The sequence below is a fragment of the Phalacrocorax aristotelis genome, chromosome 1, assembly GCF_949628215.1.
Source record: "Phalacrocorax aristotelis chromosome 1, bGulAri2.1, whole genome shotgun sequence".
Lineage (NCBI taxonomy): Eukaryota > Metazoa > Chordata > Aves > Suliformes > Phalacrocoracidae > Phalacrocorax > Phalacrocorax aristotelis.
The window spans coordinates 119,517,228-119,543,953 of NC_134276.1; the positions used below are offsets into that span (position 1 = coordinate 119,517,228).

General features: G+C 40.5%; 1 long non-coding RNA gene across 1 annotated transcript in view; it reads right to left on the reverse strand.

The window, feature by feature from the left end:
• LOC142061846 (uncharacterized) overlaps window positions 1-26,726 on the reverse strand; it is a 131,456-nt gene that overhangs the window by 45,360 nt on the left and 59,370 nt on the right. Inside the window, exon 2 of the long non-coding RNA XR_012662274.1 lies at window positions 426-602. This is a non-coding gene — a long non-coding RNA (uncharacterized LOC142061846). The remainder of the gene's footprint in view (window positions 1-425; window positions 603-26,726) is intronic.

Below are 26,726 nucleotides of genomic sequence, written 5' to 3' on the forward strand. Positions count from 1 at the left end.
GGAAGTCAGCGAGCCAAAAGGTAAATCGGTTGTATATATGAAATTTTCTTTTTCAGACCAAAAGGAACTAGATGTCTTTTCTGTAGCAGCCCAAAAAAAGAGGACAATAACCTTGACAACTAGACAAACCATTTAACTAAATCCCCTCTTCACATCTCAGCTATGTAGCAGTCAAACTATAGTAACTAGTAACCGTCATCCAAGACTCCTCTGCTTATTGAACACAGCCCTTAAACTCAACTGATGATTTCACTTATATACATGTTATTATACAAACCTACCAGTCACAGATGCTACCACATAAAATTACAGACAAACAGAAACAGATGAACATATAGATTAATGTGTAACATGCATTTAGATATGAGGAAGAAGGTGCAAAAATAAAACACAACACAAGCTGTGTTCATTATTCTGGAACTTACCTGAAAATAGTCGTGTGTATATATATGTCTCGTGGGGAACATCTTTTCTGAGATCTGCTATGGAAACAGCAGTATGGCTGTGCCATCAGGAAGCTCGGGTTCTGATCTTTTCCAAAAGCAGAGATGAGACAGGCACTGCCGCCCCCTGCCATTCACTTGACAGGTTTGGGATGTATGCTGATGGGGAAAATGCAAATATTGAGAAGTTTAATCATTTGCTTTCCCTCAGAAGGAAAGAGAGAAGTTAAATAACTGCTTGCTATTTTTTTCTGTCACTTCTGTTAAGCAGCAGTACAAGTGAAAACCTAAATTTTACAGCTTTGTTCTGAGGGCCTGTTTTCCCTCTGACAAACACTTCTGTGGATTCGTTTTTGAGGTGGTGAGGTAAAGTGACCTTATGAACAGCAAACATATGCCAAAGGCAACTATTTAAACCACCTTTAAAAAGATAATATAAGCAAGGTTAGTTCAGTTTAATAACGTATTTGTCATTTACGGTCTATATGTCAGCTGATAAGAAAGCACCAAAGCAAGTCAAAATAGAATTTTACCTAATGAAACCACACACGGCTTGACCCTCCAACAGGGTCCTGAATCTGTTGGAAGTTTTTGTGTTGGGTGAGGGAGAGTAGAAAATGGCCACATTAGGGAAGGCATAAAGAATTATGTGAGTTATAAGGCAAAATAATGTCAGCAAAGGGTTCATTTCTGGACAAAGGACTCTCAACTTTTCCCGTCTACAGCTAAATCCTACTCTCGTATCGATAAGCGTAGATCTAGGGAAAGAGCAGGATGGATGGATTTACTTCAGGCCTAGATACCCGGGAACAGAATTTGATTGTGCATATTGGTGAATGAGATCTAAAATAAAATTGCCCCTTATGCTAATTGCCTCCATAGCACATCAAAGCTACACGAATGAATTCTTTCAATCACATAGATGAGTGTCATTTAAGTATTTGTTTTAGTAAATAACATGCTTTGCAGACCTTCACATGTTGACATGAAGAACATGCAAACCAAGAGACAGCATTTGTTCACCAAAAAGTCTTTTCAAAACAGGCAACGAACAAAAGGTACAAGAAGGTAAGAATTATTCTACTTTTACAACAGAGCAGCTGAGGCATTGGCTTCCCGAGTTTCAGGCAATTTCCTTCACCTCTAACTTTAAAAAAATTATTCTAGACACTGATCAAATAGCTGACTAGCTTCTACTTTTGTTTATAAAAGAATTAAACCAAGATATCTTGAAGTGGAGTCACTCTACAAACCCATGAGTACCTGAATATATACCACCATACGCGCAGCAGTAGACAGAGCGCCCGTTGCTTGTCATAACCCTCAGGCTCATAATGAATGATTGCCCAAATGCTGTGCGACCTCTGAATGGTCTGTAAATGCCCAAATTAGGAATTTCCATAAATCAATAAACTGTGTTTTAAAATGTATTTTTGTCCTTGCTTGTGCTTGTGTCAGGGGAGAACTGAGGCCACCACCAAATTATTAGTAAAACAATTAATGTGGCAAGCAAGGATCTTGGTGTCACGTTGCAGAGCTCTAGGTGATCACGGTGAGAAACAAAACAGCTTCGGAACAATCCAGCATACTCACCAGGATAAAATTCAAATACAACATCAGGTATTTCAATTTACCAGCCCCACAGCATTTGTCAGGGCAGTGTTCAAAACAGTCCCTTCCCACCCCCACCATTTTCTCTTTATAACCTGTTAAAATAACACTGTCTACAATTACAGGGTCATTTGTTATGCATGATATAATAGACTGCAAATATAAAAAGGCATTATCATTACTTTTGTCCTTTGTTCTTCCAGGCCTGAATATTGCATAGTTCTTTACTTTGACATTTATTGCTTTTAGATTGGTAATAGAATGGTTTGTGTTGCTCATTATCTTGAATGATGATAATATTAGAGTTTGGGGAGCCTACGTTCTCTGTTAAGTAAAGTAAAGGCTTCATATAATTTACCAAAGGTTATTACTGGACAATTACCCACAATACAGTTCAAGTCTAATAAACGTTAGCCACATTCACTCTTAAATACCACATCTGTAGCATGGTTTCTAGGAAACTGCAGAGAACGATTTATGTCATCTATGTGCAGAGGAGGAGGAGGAGTGTTTATGTGTGCATATGTATATACGTATTTTCATTGTTTACTAACGGGTGCCCTTAGAGAAAGGATTTCATTCAAAGAAGCACTTCGCGATACAGCTGGGACTCTGAGAAAAGAATGGGAGGAGAGGAGGGATAAGGTAAACCCTCAGTTTTCCCCTTTACTGTCAGAAACAATGGAGTCGTTCCAGATTTAAGGCAATAAAAATTATATCCAAGCTTGGGCTAAGACTTTACATAAGAGCATATAGCAGCCTAATATATTAAATTAATCAATTAGCAGGGCATGAGTTTCAGAGCCTGATTTTATCCTTCCATCCCTTTTATCTCTGACCATAGCTGGCATCCCATCCTGACCAGCGGTAGGAGCCCATTCTGGATGGGCTTCGCTGCCTGTAGCCTGGGAGTGGCTCCATCCCTGGCGAGGGTGGCCGAGGGTTTTACACCTGGGAAACTTGCTGGGTTGGGAATCCTTGGCAATCCAATCCATTTCAGAGACTTAGAGATGTTTATTTCAGAGACTTAGAGAGGTTTATATGTATATAACACTGTGTGCACACACACATATGTGTATACAAACACCATTTTTTTTTCTCCTGTTCCTTTTCTGTTTGGTACTCCAGTTTGCCTGCAGCCATTTATGTTCAATTTATGTTCATCAGTTCATTTCACTAGCAGCAGCACTTTCAATGAAATGTTTCTATTTGGTGCCAAGTAATAGTTGCTAGAGTTATTTGCCCTATGAATTGTGGTAGATTAGGTTTTGTCATTTACATACATATCCAATTTCTACCAATTTTCATTGACAGTTTTCTCTTTGGACTTTGTTTCATTTCTGGCTTTGAGCTGTAACATTGTTTCAGACTTACAGCGCTCTGTAAACTTTATGATATACTCTGAATTATTATAGTTATCTAGTAATGTAAAAGTGAGAGAAAAACCTTTAACTCTGAATATTAAAATAGTCTGCAGAAAATGGAGTTAATGTTTCATGAAATAAATGTCATAATATGAAAAACATATTTTAATGGAAATTTCTTCAAAGCCTCGGATATTTCTTTTCTGACTAACATCAGTTACTATTCTTCATACGAATCGTAAAACCCAGACTGATTAGGTCATCTGGTTCATCCGTATGGCAATAAATAATTTTAAAACTACACAGATTTGCAGTTATGATGAGCTGACACAAGATGAGTATGAGCCTGTGAATATAATTGGAGCCAGCTGACACACCTGCGATTGGTTTGCTCTCCAGAGGGAGCATATTGATGGCTGGAATTCCTGATGTTGTTAGAACAAGATAAGCTGTAAACCAAGATAATGCTCTTCCATGCTGTGCTAGAAACGCTCAGCAGATGTTCGGGTGAAGCAAAGAAAACCACACAATTGCTGTTATTAGATCACTTGATATTATAATGGGTGGACAGGTGCAGGTTGGAGGTGAATACCTGCGGAGCTGGGCAGGTTTGCTCAGCAGGTTGCTCAGGGTAAGGGACGGCTTTCCAGGAGCTGCTGCGAGTTTTCAACGGGACTCAATGTACACAGGCAGATGCTGCACAGACCCATTCAGAAGCGTTTCACCCCCTGCGCACACAGTGAGCCTGGCCCCACACCTCCCCCTTTCGTGCATAGCAATTGGGTGTGTTACCGTCTGAACGCATTTGGTGCTGGGCACATCCTAATGGGTACCGCTGCGGTAGCACTGATGCCTGAGAGGTGCGGACTTGCAAACTGCAGTTTTTGTTAAAAACTGGAAACAGCAGGTGCTGTTTCAGCAAGGGGTGCTGGGTGTGCAGAGAAGGCAATGAGCATTGCCCTCAGAGTCTCTCTCCCAGACCTGCAATAATAGGGGACAGGCTCGTGAGTATTTTCAAAATAACCTGAGAAACTTAGATACACAAATCCCATTAATATTAAATCAACGGGCTTGTTACTCCCAACTGTTTTCAAGACTTCAACTTATTTTTAAAAAGCACAGTGGAAACATACATAATGAACAGGCCTAGCCTCTCAACTCTCCTTATCCTCTGGGCTAGAAATTGGGGGTGAAATCCACTGCGTAGCAGAGACACAAGGTAGCAGACAGCTTTCCCATATGACAGAAGAAATTAATTCCTCCAGGTCTGTGTATCTTGACAAAAAAAAAAAGTATGAACTTTTTCCTGTACAGCCATCTTTCAATAAATGAAAGAAAAAGACAGTAAGAAAATGTGTGTTCAAATCTAAGCAATAAAAAAGACGGTACTTTTGAGGAACACTGTTTCATTCAAAGGAACAACAGAAATGTTCAACTGTGCGGTTTTGATAATATAGCGGGTCCCAGAGAGACCTGTTTTCCCAAATTGAGGCAGGATCCTCATAAAGTTGGAGAGACTGCACTGAATCTCATAACTGAGCTGCACATAGGTGAAAATTCAGCCAGTAAAGAGTAGTCACTGTGCAGCTCAGCAGCCACCCTCAAGTTGTTGAAGACTGGAAATAAGGCAAGGGCAAGTACTATCGATGCAGTCTTCCCCCAAATGGATACTGGTGATGAATGCACTCCAAATGCCAATAATCTCAACCTTAGTTCAGTATGATACAAGCTTTGCATTACATTATTGGCAAACACCTTGCTGCTATTTGTCCCTAACATTGCCATTTGGTGCCGGCCCGTCTGGGCTCGCAAGTGCTCACTTCTTTGATTTTACATTCCGCTGGCTGTAATTATTTCCCCAATGACCTAGCAAACTTAGCAAACTTCTTGAATGAAAGTGACCTTGATACCTAAGTACGTTTTCTCTTTGCCTTGTTCAGTAAGTTTTAAATGCAAGTTCTACTTACAGGCTTTTATATTAATTTTAATTGATTCACGGTTTTATTAGTAGTTTATTTTAGTGTAGCAGCTCCTAAAACAAAGGATGATCCTTCTTGATTTATTTGTGCAATTTACACTTTCACATCAGCTCTGTAAGGGGATTCTCTCTCAGTCAAATCTTTGGAAGGTTTTACCTCTCTCCAGGGCTCAGCAAGCACCTTGCACCTTGGCTGCAGGGAGTTTCTTCTCTTGGTGCCAAAGTAGAGTTTTGATTTTACTGCTTTCTCCCCCAAACACAATTTCTAGTGTCATTCTTGTCCTCAGCCCATTCATATTGTGGTTTAGAATAGCAGAGATATGAGTTCAAATCCTCTCTTTTTGCTAGGAGAACCTGAACCTACAGCTCTGCCATGCCACAGAACATAACTAACCTGTTCTAACTGTCCTGAGGTGCAGATTTTACTGCTGCTCTTTCAGACTGTTCCACTTTGCGCAGAACAAGTGAAAATGCCAGTTTTTTCTGGCTGAATTACCTTAATTACGTCCTATTAAAAAAGCAGCATGTTGAATTCAATCGAGAGTTCAAGCTTTTCTGATACACAGTATCAGCCACGATGCACGGAACTTAACACCATTGGCACCATAGCAAAAGTACACACCTCTGACTCTACAAACCGACTGCAACACACAAACCCCTGCAGCAGCAGAGCTGCAAAGGAGCTTCTGCTCTGCTGGCTGTAGGAGTTCAGTTTTAGTCTCAAAGAGCTTCAGATAACTGAGATCTGATGGCAAGGGCTTGCTGAGCTTATAAGCACTGCAGTAGCATGCTTTGAGCCCATGCAATTCACTGTCCCTGAAGACGTAAGGTCTGAGTTAGACAGATAAGCTTGGAGTTTAAGCAGTGCTTTTTTGCCATTTGCTGTTGGTTTAACCATTACGTTAAAACAATGAGGGCTTATTATCCACAATCAAAAAGAAAATATCTAGTTACACATACAAGGAATTGAGTAAGCATGGGTGTGAGCAGCAAATTATAGTGATCACATATGGAAAAGTGAGATGCTAACATATCCTGACATAACGGGTGTTCAACAGGAGTCTTTCAACTGGAAGAAGTTTTTTCTTCCCTAGGAATGCATTTTGAAGTATGATTGGAAAGAAAAATATTTTCATTCTTTGAGGAAAACAGTCTTTCCTGGAAGACTTTTAGGACTCTCGGAAAACAAAAAACATATTTACCCCCAGGGAATTTTACCATAATGTGCCTAAATGAAACACTTTAAAGTCTACAATCTTTCAGGGTTTTGGGGGGTTGGGATTTTTTTTTTAAACAAATAAAGCGTAGTGACGTTTCCTAGTCTTGTTCTTGTTACAGAAACAATAACATGTAAAGCAAACAAACTTTTAACCTTTTAGCCCTTTGCTGGTACCTATTCATCTTCATCCACTCAGACAAAAATATCAAATACACAAACTAAACAATCGTTATCAGTAAAGCCAGTAAAGCAAATGATCTGTCAAGCAGTCATACGTATTCGGGTCCCTCTCCTGTGCAGACAGCAACTTGCAGGGCTGCCGTGACTCCAGCAGGCCTGCCCACATCACCTCGCAAAGGAGCCTCACCTGGCAGAGCGTTCTGAGTGACTGCCTCTGCCGGGGGTGTCGGCTTGGGCTGCCGCGACTGTCGCTGGGAAGAAATAGGCATCTGTGTGCCCGTTGCAGCACCCTAAATTACAGACTAATTGGTTGCCCAAAGAAGTTCAGATGAGTCATTCCTTAATGCCCATTTCTTGTCACTAACAATGTAGAAAGAGGTGAGAAAACCAAGTGTAGAGCTGTGTCTACTGTAGATGCCTGAAGATATGTGACATTAATTCTGCCAGGTACTTTTTTTTTTTCTTTTTTTTTTTTACAAATGGTATTGACTCAAAAGATCAATGACACTAAGAAAGATAAAAAGCTCTTATTTCTATTTGCTATAAGTTCTGGATTAGATTTTTATTCTAACCCTCTTCTTGGTAATATTCAAGAAAGTATAATCTGTGTGAAAATTAATGGAAAATGAATTACTGCCTTATAACCAAGCGAAGTAGGAACACAGATCCGGTTGTCTAGAAATGTGATTTGTGCTGCATACTGAATGCAGTCCTGGGAGCTGCAGTTCATCATGGTGAGGGACAGAAGTGGATGTTTTATAGACTTTCTATGCTTAAATAGGTAGTACCTCCACTTGAGCATATGGTGCGTGAAAGATGCTGGATTTGATCCTGCAAGGCCTCCTTCTGGTAAATTATTTCCATTTTAATTGGTGCTGAGGAAATGGACTCACAAATCTATTCTTACAGGTTGATATTACAACAAGAGATCTGTCTGGAAGAAAGTCTCAAAAAAGCACCTAAAACTTACCAAGTAAAAGTGAGCTGTCTCCTATTGAACGTGTATAGTACCAAACTCCTCTCAAAAGTGAGACCATACCTGAACCGTTATCTTCTGCTGGGTGTGGGGGAAGGTAGGGGGCTGTGAGGCACCCTGTCCCTCCCCTTCTCCCACTGCAGGTGAGGAGGTGGCCAGGGAGCTGTTGTCAAGGGATGGGAAGAGGTTTGTGGAAGACCCACATAGACCAAGGGATTACAGCAGCAGAACTGTTTCAGATCTGACGTGCCAGCCTGACACAGTTATGCTTGTCCCCTCCCTGGGCAGGGTTTGGGGGAACACAAGTGCACAGGGCAAGGCTTGGGTCCTTCAGAAGCGAGCTGGGGATACGGTCCCTTCTCCAGTACATGGGGCTGTGCAGGAGAGAGGGGAGAAACTGGCGATTCACAGCATGAACCCTGGAGACTTCACTTCATCAAAATGAAAGGAAAGGAAGAGAGGAAAGAAAGCCTTCCTCACAAAACCACCTGGTGAGAGAGCATTAGGCTGAATGCTTCTAAAATCATTATTGCTTTGTTTACATTTCTCAAACACCTTGCAGTTCTGCAGGGGTCAATTTCACTCCATACAACAACAGACTAAAGCTCAGCTGTTCCTTATCAGTCTAGCCTGTAGAGGAGAGCTGAACCACACTATGAAAGCTACCTGCAAAGCAGAGGAAGACCTTATGGATTTGGGGTCCTTACCTCCATATAGTGTATTCCTGAAAAATCCCAGGCTTGGGCCTTTCTGAATCTTCAGTTTGGCTGCCAAGAAATTAACTTATTTTAGGTTAGTGCTGTCATCTTTTATAGAGCCACAACTATGGAAAGGTCGTCTTCTGGGAAATGGTCATTAAACCCAAAAAACTCTACCTGAATAGCTGGCACTGTAAGACAAACGGGAGAAATACTGAAGGAATCAAGTTTTTATATAGACAGCATCTCTTTCTGTTCTAAGGCTGACCCATAACTTCTTTTAAGTAGCTGATGTTAATGAAGAAAAGAAACTGGCAGAAGCTACAAACATAGTCCTCATCAATTTTCTGAACCAGTATAAAAACATTCTGAAACTTGGCTTTTAATTCAATATAAACAAACAAAAGACCTAAACATGACTCTTGTTTTTTCAGAACTTCTCCATTCAGATTCATTCAAATTTCCATTCAAAATCCCATTCTTTTACAATCCTGATCTGCTATTCTAGACAGGTAAGTCTAGAAATATTGGCACTGCCTCAGAAAGACAGAGGTGCACGAGCCCATCTACGGTTCTTAGTTGTGAGAAAAGGGAAACATACCTGGAGGGATATCTGCTTAATAGCAAGAAGTTAGAAAGTAGAGAAAAGACGACTAATTATTCTTTTTCTTTGTGTTTTAGTTGTTCTTGCTGCACGTATCAGCATTAACCCAGCTTCTCCCTCAGCCTACTACAGTTCTCTGTAAGGCACAAAGACCCTTCCCAAGCTCCTTCCCCCTTTGTGAGACACTAAGAAAAAAGGCATGGCAGTAGCAACATGAACTGTGGTGAACCTTCCAATCTCTGTAGCTGAAATATGAAGGAGGAGAAAAGAGCATATATATGCTACCTCAGTGAGATTACTCCTATAGGACAAATAGAACTGAGCTATATCCCAGAAATATATCCCAAAACAACACTGTGTCTAAAAAACATAATAGAGCTGATGAGTTTCTAAATTCAGAAAGGGGTGATACGCTCCCCTGAGCTTGTGGATGTTATTCATGTTAGAAATAAAAATCACTAGAATAAATAAAAAAATAACAGTTATGAAAAAACAAACTTCCTATTAATTAATTTTACAGTAAAAGTAGCTTTTTATACCTAAACATCATTGCACAAGTAAATTCTTACTTCTTTTCACCTACCCTATTGCTCATGCATGTTTCTATGTATAATATATAGGGAATTCACACAACAGGGAGGAAAAGGACCCCAGAGAGAACGCATGTGCTATCCTGAAAAGCAAACAGCAACACTAGAAAAGAAATTAAAGCTTCATTAAAGCTGTTCTCTGGCAGACAGACATTGTAGCAACTTCTATGCTCTCCTTACAAAAAAAAAAGAATATACTGTAGGCTGGACTAGAGTTTCTGAAAACAAGTCTATTCTTCATGTGCAATGGAGATTCCTGAAAACCCTTTCTTTACAATGGTACACTGACTCTTTCTTTCTTTTCTTTCAGTTGATCACTTGCAAATATGGATCTTTTATCATAATTTCATCTGTTACCAACTTTTTTAATGCAAAAATAGGTACTATTGTGCTTGAGATGGAGAAACAAATCATGCTCACTTGCTTCTTTTGGCCAAGTGTAACTTTATTTCTTCAGTCACTACACACAAATTTAGCAGCCTACGTTTTTAGGTCATCCATCAACCCAGAAATGACAATCCTGCATCTAGGCTCTCTTTTCCTGTGTCGTCCCTATGATCCCTCACTGAATACATCATTTGTCATTCTTTATACTAAAGTCATGAATAGCTTGGAAGTGCGCCTACTGCAGAACAGAAAAAACACGCTGCAGCAGAAGGTGTCGTTAAACTGTCCCCCTGGGAAGCATCTGGACAAGTTTATACTATTCACCTGTACACGCCCTCTCTTCAGGACCAAATTCACTTTTCTTATTTATCAGCTAAGGACCATGACTGGCGGCACAAAACATGAGGGACATGAATTAAACTTCCCAATTTGCAATGACCTTTACATAAAGAGAAAGCCAGAGTAGTTCTCCTGGGAGCTGTAGTGTACTTGCACTTCCCATTTCAAAGGCACTTTGTCATCTTTGAAGAGAAAGTCCATTAAGTCCAAAAGTAACACACGTATTCATACTGCTTTGAGATTTGCTGTGCTTGGTGGCATACAGGATAGTGCTTATAGTTCAGATTTGGATTCACTTGAACAAGACAAATCTAATAGACAACCCCAAATTGTAATATGTTCACATTTCCTTCTCTTTAATGCACACCTGAGATTTAAATTATCTATATAACTGTTCCCAGACAGGTTTTAATTATTTACTATTTTTAATTATGAAGCTTTAGCATGGCCTCTGCATAACACCCACAGATTTTTTTCAGAAAGTAATTTTGTAAATACTATGAGACTGTGAAGCTGGAAGAGCCCTCCTACATTGCCAGATCCAGTCTTCCACTGTTACTGGCAAGCATAAATTTATGTTACAGTCTTCATTTTCACATACTTCCTTTATAAAATATTCTTTCAAGGATTAAAATGTTTTTTTTGTCTCGTAGAAAGGCAAGGACTAAACGAGAGCCATGCCCATGAGCATCTCAGACGTAGTTAGTTAGCCAGAACCTCATTGCCTCAATAATCTCATGTTTTAGGAGACTTTCTGATGTTGACAGAGCTGAGCCATCTGCTTGCCACACATTGAGGCTTCTCCACAGGAGGCTGTAAGGGACCGTTCACCAGGCACATTCCTGTGTTGACCTCTCTCAAGATGGTGTTTCACTGACCTGAAATTGCCTGGTTGCTTCCATATTTTTGCTATGGCCATGTAAAATAAGGTTCAAAGCATTATCTAGGCAAAAAGATTAGTCTAACTTTCAATTCTGCACTGAAATGCAAGTTACTGCAAGCCATATGGCTACTTTTCTACTCTTACAAGAATCACTAAAACAGGGTGCCAGCAGAAGTGGATTAAAAAGCATTGACTGTCTGGAAGCAAAACAGGAGGCAGACATCTCTGTTGAAGGGTTAACTCGAGTACTTCTTTCTACCTGACAGATCCACCTTTTGTTCTAAGGACAGAGATATATCCTTACAGCACTTTCACACAGGCCATATCACCTTAATTCTCCAGGCAAGGGACTGAAAAAAAAATTTTTATAAGGTGTTTAGGATGTGTTTACATATTTGCTGGGGTTTTTTGGTGTTTTTTTTACTCTCAACACTTTCTCTCTTCGGATCAAAACGGTTTTCATGCCTTCTATTTAGCAGCCCAGCCTCAACAGGATGGACAGCAAGTTGCAGGAGCATTTATATCTTCTCCCCTCCTCACCATTCCAGTCTTACTGTAGCCCAGGGGCTGGGACGTTCTTCTGAAGTCAGAAATACAGCTATGGTCTCTCAGGTTTCCACTAGAATTCCAGGCAAGCATGACAGCCATTGACTTTTTCCATTTAGCTTCAGCCAGTGCTTGCATCCTCATGGTGCAGCCTGTGTTCCCACCCCTGCTGCCACAAATCCAAGCCTCCCAACAATATAAAACCCAACTGCACATTGAATGTACAAAGATAAATGAAACAACAAGGTCTTAATGCCCTTCGCCCTGTCCAGTCTGGAACAATGGGTTCCATTTTTTTTCAGGTATCAGGGTTTACACACCTATTTAAAATGCAGGGCATGTCTTTTTACCTTGAGTGAAGTAGGAATCAGTTATTCCTCATATATTAACACAGTTAACACTAATCAACACCAAAGTCCAGGAGCAGTGTGTGTGTATGTGTTTGCTTCCAATAAAGACCTTATGTTTTGGAACTTTTTTGTGGTAGATTTTGTTAAAAGGATGATAACTTTATTCCCATTTTTTGCAATTTACAGAGCCATTGATATGGGGAAAGCAATCAGGGCTCTACCCACTGAAATTAAATCTTTATGGCAATGTTTCAGCAGTCATTTGTTGTGGCAGGAATAAAGAACCACTAAAACAATAGGAAAGGGTTTTCTGTAACATATCATATTAACACAATATTCGCAAAATTTTGGCCCAGGTGATCAGCTCTACTGTCAGCTCTCAGACAAACAGGGTATCAATCCAGCATGAGGTTGTGGAATAACCACGGGGGATGACTTGGAAATTAAACCTATGTTTTTAGAAAAGGTACAGCATGGAAGAAGCTTGCAGGGTAGGGTGCAGCTGACAGGTGAGAAATCCATTCCATGGAACATCCCTAGGCTCATAACCTAAGACACTGACAATGCAAGGAGAACTTGGTGTACTGACTCTAAGAGGAGTTGTCCAGAGAGTGGAGCGGTGCGGAGACACCATGGCCAGGCTCTGTGATAAAAGGGAACTCGAGGTACCATGGAGCTGGTATGCTGCACATTTGCTACCCTGAGCCAACAGTCTGTCACGCTTTTGGCAAAATGATGTCCTTTTCAGGAACTTTGCTCATTATATCGTCATTATAATACCAAAACACACCTCCATCCGAAAAGCTACCTGCCTCTAAGGTGCAACCACCCATGATCAGGCAAAGCAAGGAGATTTTACACCAATCATAATAAAGGTATGTATGTCTCGAGTCACTCAAGCTCCACCTGAAAGGTAAAAATATAGTATAAAATAGGTTAAGAGAATGAGGGTGTTAGGGAAGGTACCGTTGCATACCACTGTGACTTCTGGGACCTGTCGACGGGCTGAGCCTCTCTCCACCCCCCACCCCCACCCCCACCGGGACGCCTCTGGGTAAGATTTGAGCACTTGGCTATACCAAGTGTTTCCCCAGGAAAACTTAGAAACCTCTCTATAGCTTCACTTTGAATCTCCAGTGCGTTAGAGTCGCTTCATATTTGCTTAACGCACTTGTGGCCTAGCAGTGTTACTCATTTTTTTAGTATTTGTGTGTGTCTTGTAACCAGCAATTCTATCACCAGTAATCCAAAGAACCTGTGTATCTGTTGCTTTAATAAATTGCACTATTGATTAATCTAGTCATGATCATTCGCATTAAACACAACCGGCCTGGGCTGCTGCCAAATTAGTTACTAACAACAAATACTCTGGTGGGTGTTTATTTCTACAATCCTTTGACAAGAAACCATTGACCAAGTCTGAGACTAAGACCAGACTTAGCCACAGCTAAACTCCTTTTGGAGGAGGAGTTTAGAAAGCAAGGGGGTCCTGTCTGAACCTTGTGACTCAACAGTAGGGTCTCCCCCAGCCACTCCTCAGACTCCTACTATTAATGCAGAGGGGTCTACTTTATAAAAGGTAAGACTGTAGGAACAGACAACCCCCAAGCAAATTATGCATAACTTTCTTAAAGCTAAGACTCTTCTGGCTGAGCTGTCTCATGACATTGCATCTCTTAACTAGACACAAGAAGGCATTACAGAGTATACTCAATTCACAGATATCAGCTACTAAGAATGAGCATCCCCATCCTTGAGCAAGTGGTTTAGCCCCGGTTGGCAACCAAACACCACACAGATGCTTGCTCACTCCCCCCCACCCCTCTGGGATGGGGGAGAGAACAGGAAGAGCAAAAGCAAAAAAATAAACTTGTGGGTTGAGATAAGAAGAGTTTAATAATTAAAATAGAATAATAATGATAATAATGATGATGAAAATAATAACAATAATGATAATATAATAAAAAGGAAATGGGAAAAAGGGAAAAAACCAGAACCACAGATGATACAACAGCTCACCACCCGCTAACCGATGCAGCTGGTCCCCAAGCCGTGATTGCTGCCTCCCTCCCCTGGCCAGCTCCTCCCAGTTAACATACTGGGCATGATGTTACATCATGTGGAATATCCCTTTGGCCAGTCTGAATCTGCTTTCTTAGCTGTCCCCGCTCCCTCCTGGCTTCTTGTGCACTTGGCAGAGCATGGAAGCTAGAAAAGTCCTTGACTAGTATAAACACTCCCCAGCAACAACTAAAACATCAGTGTGTTATCACCATTGTTTTCATACTAAGCCCAAAGCACAGCACTATGCCAGCTAGAGTGAAGAAAATCAACTCTATCCCAGCTAAAACCATGACATCAGGGCAATACAGCAACATAGATTTTAAAATTTCACCCACATCTAGATCACTTCCTCAAATAGAGGTACAACTGTATGGAATTGCCTCACTTTCTTCCCTTGCTTACCCTCTGGTCCAAGAAAGAAACCCATTTCCAGCCAAGCAGAACCTCCTACGTTCTTGCCTTAGTTTGGCAACTATATTTCTTCAAGAAGTTTCTTAGGATTTGGGGTTTTTTTTTTTGGAGGGTGGGAGAAGCAATTATTTTAATTACTAAGCTATGATTTATAAAGGTGTTTATATTCCTTTCAATATTTGTCATACAATATTTGTGTCATAACACAGAGGAGCTATAATGACAAACATATAAGAGATGCTCTTGGCACAGCATTTGGCCCTTTGCAAACACCCCTTCACAGGAATCTTTGTTTGCTGCCAATAGTGGAGACTGAAGTCTGAAATCTGGACTCAGTCAGGACTTGGCAGCCTCCAGATGGAAACACAACCCACCGTCTGCCAAACCAACACCTTAACAGATTATGCTGTTACCCTTTCGCTCCGCTGGTGCACACCAGCGGTCCAAATGAACAAATTGCCTTTATGACAAAGGCCTAGCACAAAAGCAGTTATACAAAGGCTTTATAGTGGTTTTACCATCAAGGCTTTTGTAGCGTTTGTACAGCTTTTTTGGCTTTATCCCTATATTTAAATCCAGATAGATATTATCAGCAGGTTAGACTGGTAGGTTCTTTGGCAAAGTGCTTGCGTGAAATTGGTTTGTATTTGCTAAACTCAGTCAATGAGACCTGTCAGCAGGAAGAGTTATGGGAGCTGCTCAACTTTTTGGGAGATGCCCCAAAGAATACTAAATTGCCTAGATGTTTGGGTTTGATTTTTAATGTGGCTGATACATTAATGAGTTTCCAATTCAGCACATGCAGTTTAGCACATTTGTTTCAGGAAGATGAGATAGTCTGAGGGATAAGGAGGAAGGGTTGACTTTAACTAAGCCATTAGACTTAAAGCAATATGGCTGCTTCCCTCTTCTCCTGCCCTCCAAGAGGGCAATCTCAGATTGATGTAAATGCTCCTACATCAACACAAGTGGATATAGAAAGTGAAATGAGCTATTACAGTATAACGCATGTTTTATATGCAGCCACGTATAGGGCTTTTACTGATGCAGTTAAGTCAGTTACAAAAATAATTTAAAATCTTGCAACCGACTCAGTTATGCCACTAAAATGTCCCAGTCAAGGGCTGGGAAACCCTGAATTAAGCCCTGAAAAAACTGAGCACTACTGGTGTACCAAGTCAAATAACCTGTAGTTTTCTGGTTGGCCCTAGCAACTACAGAGCTCTGGTTTTTGGTGATGCTGTTGTGACCTCAGCCAAAGATGCTGCCATCTATCCATGCCAACCTGAGGCTGCAATTGAGAGTTGATGCTGGCTTGTACTGAGGAGACAGGTCTGCAGCAACATGAATCTCCCCTAGACCCAGAGGACTAAACATCAACCCTGTTGCTGCTGTTTCATCCGTGACCAGCCATCCTCACTTCAGAGCAACACTAGCCATGTCCCGTGCTGCGGAAGCTAAGCTAACAGCTTCCCAATAAATCCAAGCCCCCAATGGACGAGGATGGAGCAGATCTTTTGTGGTACTTAACAATCAGAGTCATGCCTTTAACAGAGCTACATGCTCTGCACTACTGAATGAAGATTAGCCGGAGAGACTGAAAGGCTCTTTTTTTTTTTTTTTTAAACACAGTATAGATTTTCACTTTGCCTTTTTCTCTTTTTCTCTCCTCCTCCCTTTTTTTTTTTTTTTTTTTTTTTAAAAATAAGGCAGTAGCTATGTTATCAGATGTATGAAGAAGGGAACTCAGAAAAAAACCTGTCTCTTGTTCAGTGGCCACAAGGACATCCCACTCCTTTGCAATGATACCAAGCTGAGGAAGGTGTACTATACAGGAGTATGATCACAAACTCAGGACCAAAGAATAAATTAGCTTGGAAGGAACCTCAGACGGTCCCTGGGAACTTGACGAATGGCAAATCATTATTCCATTACAGCTAACAGATCACCTGCTGCTTCATACTCATATTACTAATTCAATGAAATTTCATTAAAATATTTTCCAATAAATTCACTGTAAGGGACTTCATGAGTTATGACTCTTATAACTGAATTGCAGTGTTTGTAAAGCCCCACAACAGGTATTCAAATGCCCCAGTCTGACAGAGCAACAAACCACAAACAGGAAAGTGCAAGCCATGACCACTGGTAAGTAGTTTCCAGGAAGGACTTCAATGAACATGAGCGAAATAGGCACAAGGAACAGCAGCCAGCAGATGAATGTACGGTTTCAAATAATGTTCAATTTGTCCAAGGCCTGTGAAACCTTGTTCAGTACAAGCCAAAGACAAACTATTTCCCCTGTTAATGGCAAACTGGGCACCAGGCAGCCTTATGTAAAAGAGATGGCATTACTCCCCTTGCAAGACAGCTGGTAGGTGTGGATAGCATTCAGCCCTCCAAGTTTTCCAGCAAATGTCGTGTTACTGTCTTCACAGAAAGGATTTATGTTCCACGTCAGTCAGGGTGTGTTTTTCAGTGAAAATCAAAAGAAAATCTGTATCGCAGCCAAATAGCTACCTTCTTTCATTGTCCTGGCAGCTCTCCCTCTTATCTATGGGCCTCTGTCTTTGTTAGGGTCATTTTCTCTGTGCACAATAGAAATCTCCTCTGCTGTACCAACAGAGCAGCTAGTTCTGTTTCACCCTTGGTAGCCAAGATACCGAACCTCCCCCATGTCTGCTATTTTTCTTCTCCCCTTCCCAGGCAGCTATAGCGTTCTGTTTGCCATCCAGAATGGATCAGTGGCTCTCTTGGTTTAGCTTTCACTTTTTTATCTTCTCTCCTTTGGGAGTATGAGCTTAAGAGTGTTTGCTGAAGACAGAACTATTAGCCAGTCCAAGCTGGCTCTCTTTATTTCTGACAATGTATTTGTAGACTATTTTTTCAGCTCATTTTGTTCTCCTCAAGTCAAACAGTTATGCTCATTCATAATTCCTGTAACCAGGTTTTTTTTTTTCCCATCTGACCGCTCACACACAGTGCCATTGCTCTGGACCTGTCATTCACTAAATTATTTTCCAGCACATCCAAAACCATGTAGCTTTCAATGTGCCCATAGACTCTCAAGTATCCGTTGGTGTGCACATACACCAAACTGCTGACTTTCAAACACCTGGATTAGTCTCAGCAGTGAAACCCAACGACTCCTGTAAGTAGCCACTCCTTCAACAAGGACAACCACATCAAGCACATGACAAATAGCTGGGGAATAAGAACCGCTTGCATGCAGTAGAGCTTAATTCACCTTCACTCACAAGTCAACATACTAAGCAGGAGGGCAAATCAGAGTAATTTAAAATATTCAGTATTATAGCACTGGCACAAGAGCACTGATTTTTGCTGCATTACATCTTACTTTTATCAGTGCGTCAGCTAGCCAATTTTGCATCATTTTCTGCTCATCCTAGTACTTTCTACTTTAAGTAGCATCACTCGTTCCAAGGGGACCACTCACAGTTGCTAAACTCTATATACAGCATTCACTCCACAAGCAAGTTTTGAGACTGTATAGCAAAGGGAAAGGATTAGTTTCCATAGCTGCTTCCTACATCACTTCACATGATCTTTACACTCTGCTAATAGTAAATACCATTGTCTTTGTTTCCCACTGAACAGGTAGGGAGGTCTCTCAAACTGATCTTAAGAGAAATAGCTTGCAAGAAGTTTGCAACAAAAAGCTAGCTTGCAAACTACCAATAAGGGAAAGACAACATTTTCCTCCAGAAGATATACACAAAAGGTGCGTCAGCATATGTTTAACCTAAAGGTTTTAATGGCCACAGAAAGGAAGGCATGGAACAAGCACCACAGTTAGTGCTTTGATCTTAATTAATCTAGTTTACACGCATTAAATTACCCATAAGTGTTGATGAAAGCAAAATGATAATTCTAAAACACAGTAAATAAAATGCAATTAAAAGCACCAGTGTAGCAGCACACCTGGGAGTTACATTTGTGTAAGAAAAGAATTCAGTAAGAGATTGGGGAAACACATCTCAAACATTAGTGTATTAGCTGCAAAAAACCTGGCAGATTTCTCTAATTGTGATGTAAGCTTAATCAAATTACAAAAATCTCAGAAATGTCTGATTCAGTAGCCTCTTCTTAATGGCAATATAATTCAACTGTGGCCACTAAACAAAATAAATTCCATTTGCATGCGGAGGAAGACATTTGTTTATACTTCATGAATCCATGACGGTAAAGGTAAACTTCCTCATGCACTGGTCAATGCACAGTAGTTAGAAAACTCCTGATAAAGTGAAGCACTGCTGGCTATAACACCATCTCATCTTTCCAGCAACAGCAGCTTTCACATATGTACCTTACAGTAAAAGAGTATTAAGTAGACCTGTTGTGAGTCATTACAAATGAGGTTGTGAGCTTAACATATGGCCTGGAAGGTTTAGAAATTTCTGTCTCTAAAAGTAGGATTAATAGAGCTTGCAAAGTCTCACTGAAAGAAAGGTACCTTACTGGCTCATTTAGTGTCAAACAATCACTCAGCCACATCACCCAGTCCCAAATATAAACACAGACAACCTTCACAAGGTCGTTATCCTGATGGATATGACAGAACTTCGCGCTGTCACATCTTGGACAGCTATTCCTTTCCTTCTTTTTCTGTTGCCTTACAGTGGACTGTGGAGGCACATGTCAAGATCTGCACAGAGCAGAGATGTAGGGACTAAACTATGGATGGTTTTGAAGACCAGAGGGCCGTTCATCTGAACAGAATAGGGAGGACTTGGTGAAGGGAACGACAAAACTAGCTGGGGAAAAAAGCAAAGAGAATATAATTACGCTCCTGCTTACTAACGCATCACAGAACCTTTACTGAAAGGTTATTTCAAACCAACTTAAATCTAAACTGAAAACTACCCTAAGTGAGAAGTAGCTGTAAACCGGTAAGAAATCAAGTTGCAAGAATGTATACATTGACTCTCCCTGCAGAAACAGCTTTATAATGTCACTTGAAGGACATGGAAAGAGTGCAAAAATCACATTAATTACATTTGCGGGTGATACTTAAAACTAGGGCTGTATTTGTAGCTGAAAAAATAATATGTTTTATGCATCCTGAAAAAACCATTGTTTGTAGAATACATCAATATGCATATTTAGAAAGTATATTTGATACAGAATGAAAGTATAGGGCACAAATAAGGTAGATTTGCTTAAAAAAAACCTAGGACAGTAGCAGAGGAAAAATTTTAAATGTTTGCAATTAAGAAGTCATTAAAACAAAGAGAAAAAGAAGTAGGAGCTTCCAACCCCACACAACTTAGATGCTTAGGGAGATGCTTGCATTCTCTGGACAAGCTCTGAGCACCCTAGTTCTGTTTGTGAATGTACAGCACTCCTGGGTCCTTTAGGGGACACTGGTGAACCCAGGTGTAAGACACCACCTTGAATTCTGGGTCCTTCTGCACAGGAGACCTGAAGCAGGTGAAAAAAAACAGAAGCCCAACATGCAATTAACAAGAACTTAAAAGATGGTTTAGGAGAAAACTGAAAATAAAGTGAACTGGCTTGACAACCTGCTGGGTTATACGACAGCTGTTTACCAGTAAGCCCTGAAAAAGGAAAGTGCTGCAAAGACAATCAATTAGATGAAATCATAGCCGGGGGGGCGGAGGAGGGGGGGATCAGCATCAAGCAATTTCTGACAGTGAGATGCAGAGAAGTCTGTCAATAGATATGGCACAGACCCCCTCAAGAAATTTTTTTTTAAAAAGTATTCCCCCAAATCCCGATGTCCTAAGGGTATATAACAGAAAAAATCTAGTGCTATAGGGGGCTGAGATAGATAACCTCTAATGGTTTGTTATGCCAAGCTTCTGGCACTTACACTACCAAACTAACATCCACATGGACTGCAGCCAGAAATCAAAAATCCAGTATCTTAAGGGGATGCTTGTAACATAACATCATAAATACAGGTGCTGCAAAGAGAAGCACCTGATATAACTTTTACCATGGGTTGCTGAAAGAAAATGGGGATGTAACAATCATTTCTGTTGACTGGGGGGAATGGGGAGAGAGATGTCAGAGGAAAGACATGATTCATTTCTTGCACCGTCTCCCCAGGCACGGGCCATTGGCAGGGATGGGAAGCTCGGCTAGATGGGTCTTTCACCCACTATTGCAGATGTCATTTTCCTAGAGAAAGGATACACCAAGCTCAGCAAAAGAGTCACACCCAAGAGACTGAAGAGAAAAATCATCATGGGTCTGCTTCAAAGAAAAATGCAAGCTAATATTATCTAGCTGCTAACTTAGAGATCAGAAGGAATATTAAATAGTTAAGAGTCTTCCGAGATGTGCACCTCTCTGGGGGTCTCCCATCTCCCTTGTATGGAGACAGATTGACACAGGAAAGGCTGCAGTCTTCCCAAATATATAGAGAAAGAAGCCCAAGGGAAAAGCTGAATATCTGCTCTGTTTTCTCAAGAATTTTTTTTTTACAGATTTTCTCTACATAAGTGATATTTTAAATGCATCTATTTGTCACTATTATCTGGCATTGCTGAAATACCAATGCCTTACAACCACAGCTTACATTCAAAGGAAAAACTTCACCATGAAAGAAAATGCAAGTCATTTGGCTAAACTGCAAAGAATTAAAAAAAAAGAAAGAAGGAATTGCTGAATACCAAGCATCTGATATAAAAATAAAATTTATGTTTTCCCATGAACATTCAGCTAATAACAGAAGCATAGAAAACAGAGCTGAAAGGGACTTCATTAGGTCAGTTAGTCCATCCTCCTTCCTCAAAGTAAAAATCAAATACTCCAAAAAATAGAACCTGAAAATTAACCTTCATTTTAATGTGCAGGTGTCTTTCACTCTTTTTCATACGGTGGTGACAAAGTAAAGAGGACCAGAACTGATTAAATCCACATTTCAGAATAACAACAAATAAAATATATTCCTCTTGTTTGAGACCGGTATGCAAAATCCTTCAAATTACTGCAGTGAAGTGTGATGGATGTACAAAAAATGAAGAATACCCATCTAGCGAAAGAAACGAACGTTGTGAAATGAGTGATTTGTTGGGTGCTGTGAGCACAAGCAGGCATGAATCCTTTTCAGCAGCAGTCAGAAAAGCTTACAATGGCTCATAAATCTAAGGCTGGGAAGAAAAAACAGACACAGAAATAAAGTAAAGCAAGTACTTTAATAATGTGGAATCTCCCTCATATGAGGGAAAGAGACAGACATTACTGGGTAGCGCCTAATAACATGTTAAAGCTGCTGCTCAAGCATGAGATAGTTGACACAAGAAACTGTCAGTTTTATCTGATCTGTTGAGAAGATCCATATTCACAACTGGTATGCAACCAAAGGGACCAGATAATTCCCCGCTGTCACTGCACTGAAGCTGGGGAGGAGCGTAAGATATGCTTGTGTGTTCATGCACATCAAGTCCATTTTAAAATCCGGAGCGATCTCCCTGGCTTAGACCACATTCTCTCTGGCCTTAAATACTGACCATCTGCAGTGGGACCCTTTCCCAGGCATAGTACGGCTTTGAGACTCATCTTTACAAGATTGCCTAGAAAGCAATATAAAAAAAGAAATTAAAGAGCATATACTCTTATTTCAGCAAGGGCTTACCACAATTCAAAGAAATAAAGAGGGCAGGGGGATGACACCAGTGAAGTACACGGGACTACCTCCATGTCTAATGATAGCCATACGTGAAGCACCGAAGCAGTGCCACATTTAGATGTCAGAAAAGTTGTGAGGCCATATCACAAGGCCCATAATCCACATCCTAATGCAGCCGAATGGAATGTGAGCCCAAGTCATGTGCATTTTAAACTAAGTGCTCTCTCTTTCCCTCTCTTTCTGTATAGGTATACATAGCATGGTACATAGGTAGGGTTTTGTATACATCTCACATTCTGGCACGGACCAACTGAAAATGTAGACTAGTAAGAAATAACTTCACTCTTAATAACAGAATTGCTTTTAGTGTTCTATCTTACTAGGCAGTAACTACCACCATCCCACCACCACCCCCGATTTTCTAGCAAATATTAAAGGAAAGATGTTATTTTAAAATAACAATAGATGCAGTTTCTTTTTCCAATTATAACCACAAGGACACAATTTATTCTACTCTTCCAAACATGTTTTGATAAGAATAATGTCCTTTATAACTTTGGCATTTTATTGCCAGTACTCTGGGTATTTATCATTTTCGGGATGAGTAACAGTCAGAGGACCTGCATACAAACATTTAAATTTATCTGCATGATGTTTATTGGGGAAGAGATGTACAACATATATGGAACTTTTTTTTATTTTTTTCCTTATTGTGAAATACAAGCATACAGGAATCCAGTTAGCTACTGGTTATTGCGCTAACTATAAAGACAAAAGTGACATCTGAATTTTTAGCTAACGTATTTGTGGAATAACCACGGGGGATGACTTAGAAATTAAACCTATGTTTTTAGAAAAGGTACAGCATGGAAGAAGCTTGCAGGGTAGGGTGCAGCTGACAGGTGAGAAATCCATTCCATGGAACATCCCTAGGCTCATAACCTAAGACACTGACAATGCAAGGAGAACTTGGTGTACTGACTCTAAGAGGAGTTGTCCAGAGAGTGGAGCGGTGCGGAGACACCATGGCCAGGCTCTGTGATAAAAGGGAACTCGAGGTACCATGGAGCTGGTATGCTGCACATTTGCTACCCTGAGCCAACAGTCTGTCACGCTTTTGGCAAAATGATGTCCTTTTCAGGAACTTTGCTCATTATATCGTCATTATAATACCAAAACACACCTCCATCCAAAAAGCTACCTGCCTCTAAGGTGCAACCACCCATGATCAGGCAAAGCAAGGAGATTTTACACCAATCATAATAAAGGTATGTATGTCTCGAGTCACTCAAGCTCCACCTGAAAGGTAAAAATATAGTATAAAACAAGTTAAGAGAATGCGGGTGTTAGGGAAGGTACCGTTGCATACCACTGTGACTTCTGGGACCTGTCGACGGGCTGAGCCTCTCTCCACCCCCCACCCCCACCCCCACCGGGACGCCTCTGGGTAAGATTTGAGCACTTGGCTATACCAAGTGTTTCCCCAGGAAAACTTAGAAACCTCTCTATAGCTTCACTTTGAATCTCCAGTGCGTTAGAGTCGCTTCATATTTGCTTAACGCACTTGTGGCCTAGCAGTGTTACTCATTTTTTTAGTATTTGTGTGTGTCTTGTAACCAGCAATTCTATCACCAGTAATCCAAAGAACCTGTGTATCTGTTGCTTTAATAAATTGCACTATTGATTAATCTAGTCATGATCATTCGCATTAAACACAACCGGCCTGGGCTGCTGCCAAATTAGTTACTAACAACAAATACTCTGGTGGGTGTTTATTTCTACAATCCTTTGACAAGAAACCATTGACCAAGTCTGAGACTAAGACCAGACTTAGCCACAGCTAAACTCCTTTTGGAGGAGGAGTTTAGAAAGCAAGGGGGTCCTGTCTGAACCTTGTGACTCAACAGTAGGGTCTCCCCCAGCCACTCCTCAGACTCCTATTAAGATAACAATATTAAATAATTATATTAAAGTCATAGTAATCTTAACATTCAACAAATACCAAATTCAGTTAAAGTTGACTGCAATTCGAGTGAAGCTACCTTTGTAGAAAAAGGAAAACCTCTAAGGAAGTGCATAGCTGATTAAATATAAAATTGAACTAAATAAACCCAGAATGGAAACAATGAAAGGGATATGAATACAAAAAGAGCATGCTAAATATGAGTAAGTTATGCAAGCATGGAGAAAGTTTGCCTTTCTGTTCACTTTCTTTGTCTCACTAGAGGCCCAGAGAGAATTTTGAAAATGTTAAGAGGATATTGTTTGTCCAAGGTACTCTGAGCTGTACCAGTGAGATCGTTCTCTTTCCTTACATTGAGTGAGCTGAGTGGTAATAAAGGATAAAGGACATGGAGGCATTGAGAGTGAAGGCTTCTTTAGTTAGTTCATGGTCAAAGTTACAGAAACTGCCAGTGATCTGGCTTCCATGCTCCACTGCCAGTATCATACAACCTTGGTTTAAAGGACCCCACACTAGAGTGAGAAAAGCTCTTCACTGCTAGTTGTCAGTCAAGAATATCTTGCCAATTGGATTAGCTTATGTTAAATTGTGGGTGACCCAAGCAAGCTAGAATATCTTGGTAGTTTCACTTTGAACTAATGATCATTTCTGAATTACCTCTTCAAACAGCTTTACATCTTTATGAAGCAATGCAATTACCTATACTAACCACCATTGTTACACTAGACCTTTTTCAGCTGTTCAGAAATGTGACTTTGAGACTAAAGTTTCATAACATAGGAGCTGTAGTAATAAGACTTGTTTTAAGCCTCAGTTAGCTTTAATTAAGACTAATTTGCCCTGGCTACTTGTTTCTGGCCCCATTCAGTACTCTATCACCCTTTTAGTTGTACTGCTACAACCTGTTTTAAAGCAGGTTAAATAAATGACCCAGTCTGGAAAACAACTCTTTAGGCAGAATTTTTTTGTTTGGATTGAAGATCATGTTCTTGACCTATTTAATGGGACAGCTCACAAGAAGTTAACTTGATTGACACGGTGACATGTTGCATCCTAGAGACCAGAATATGTAGCCAGGAGAAGGAAACAGCTTACACCAAAACCATGAAGAAAAGTTTCTGCAGTGCAGAGTTACAGCCTAAGATTCTCCCTCTCATTATATCAATGTCTAAATGTATAAATTCTTCGTGCTCTGGGAAATGAAGAAAAGAGATTAACTCATTTCAGGCACAAGCTAGAAGCTACAGAATGTGTCTCCGGATCCTTGCCTCCACAGTAGGTGATTTCAGATGGAAAATGCCATCTGTACAGTGCAAGCGCCCCAAAGCCTGGAAGTCAGCTCCCAGCAAGACATGGACACAAACTGCCTCCAAAGTTTCCAGCTTCCTTTTCTCAAGACCTTTATCAGTATTACCTCTAACCCAGCTCATCTTGAATCAAAACTGAAAAAAGAGAAGAGATTTTATGTGCCCGCTAGAGCAACTACTGATATTGCTCCTAACAAGAAGTCTTCCTTATTGAAAAAAAGATGAAATAAAATCAGCAACAGAGCAGAGCAATGTGCTTGCTCCCCAGCCTCCCCACTGCAGTAACAATAGAAATGTTTTGCACTTTCCAAAGCAGCAATTCAATTCCATTTGCCCCTTTCTTCTGTAAACCACTCTCCTCCATTTTGAGTGACTCAGCTCCCTCCTGAAGGTGGAGAAACAACAATCTACTTCTCTTCAAAGTGAAGTAGTCACCCTATTCCCATTTGTTCAAATGCTAGTTTTAAACCAATTTTTCATTTGTCTTCTCTTTCTTTTATAAAATTGACATTCACATCTCTTTTTCTGGACACGTTCGGCATCCCAGCACGGGCAGTGGAGGGATTAAGGTTGACAAGAGCAGCTGATGGATTCAGCCTCCGGGCAAAGCATTGGCTCTATGGCATGGGACACCCTTTGCCCCTTTCCCCCTAGCATTTACATACCCAAGGACCAATCTGAATCCCCATCAATGGATTGTTCTGCTCTGCTCTGGTCCCCTGTTTGATTTCAAAACTTATAAATATTTCACTGAATGGTAGAATTATGACATCAGCAATGACCCAGCCAGATATCACAAAGGCAGCAAATTAATTTGTGTTCAGGTGTTCTGTTGTTTAAGATTCTGCACAAGCCCTTTCACATTTTGATAAAGTCATAGTTCACAGCTATATCATAACTTTAAATATGACCCTTTAATGACATTGCCATCAGGAGATATGACATTTTTTGCCAGCTGGCAGTGGAATTTTTGCTGTATCCATTAGATAGAAAGATTAGATAGCATTCTCTATATATATTCTCCAATAACTATCAGCAGTCAATCTGGAGCTAAAGGGAGCTTCAGGCACATGACACTTGCAGGTTATTTTCAAGCTAGGAATTTAGCATCATCCTCAATCCAACATCTGTATTCAAAGATTCAGTCACCATACCTTTGTCACAACATCAGCATTGTTGAACATTAGCCCAAGTT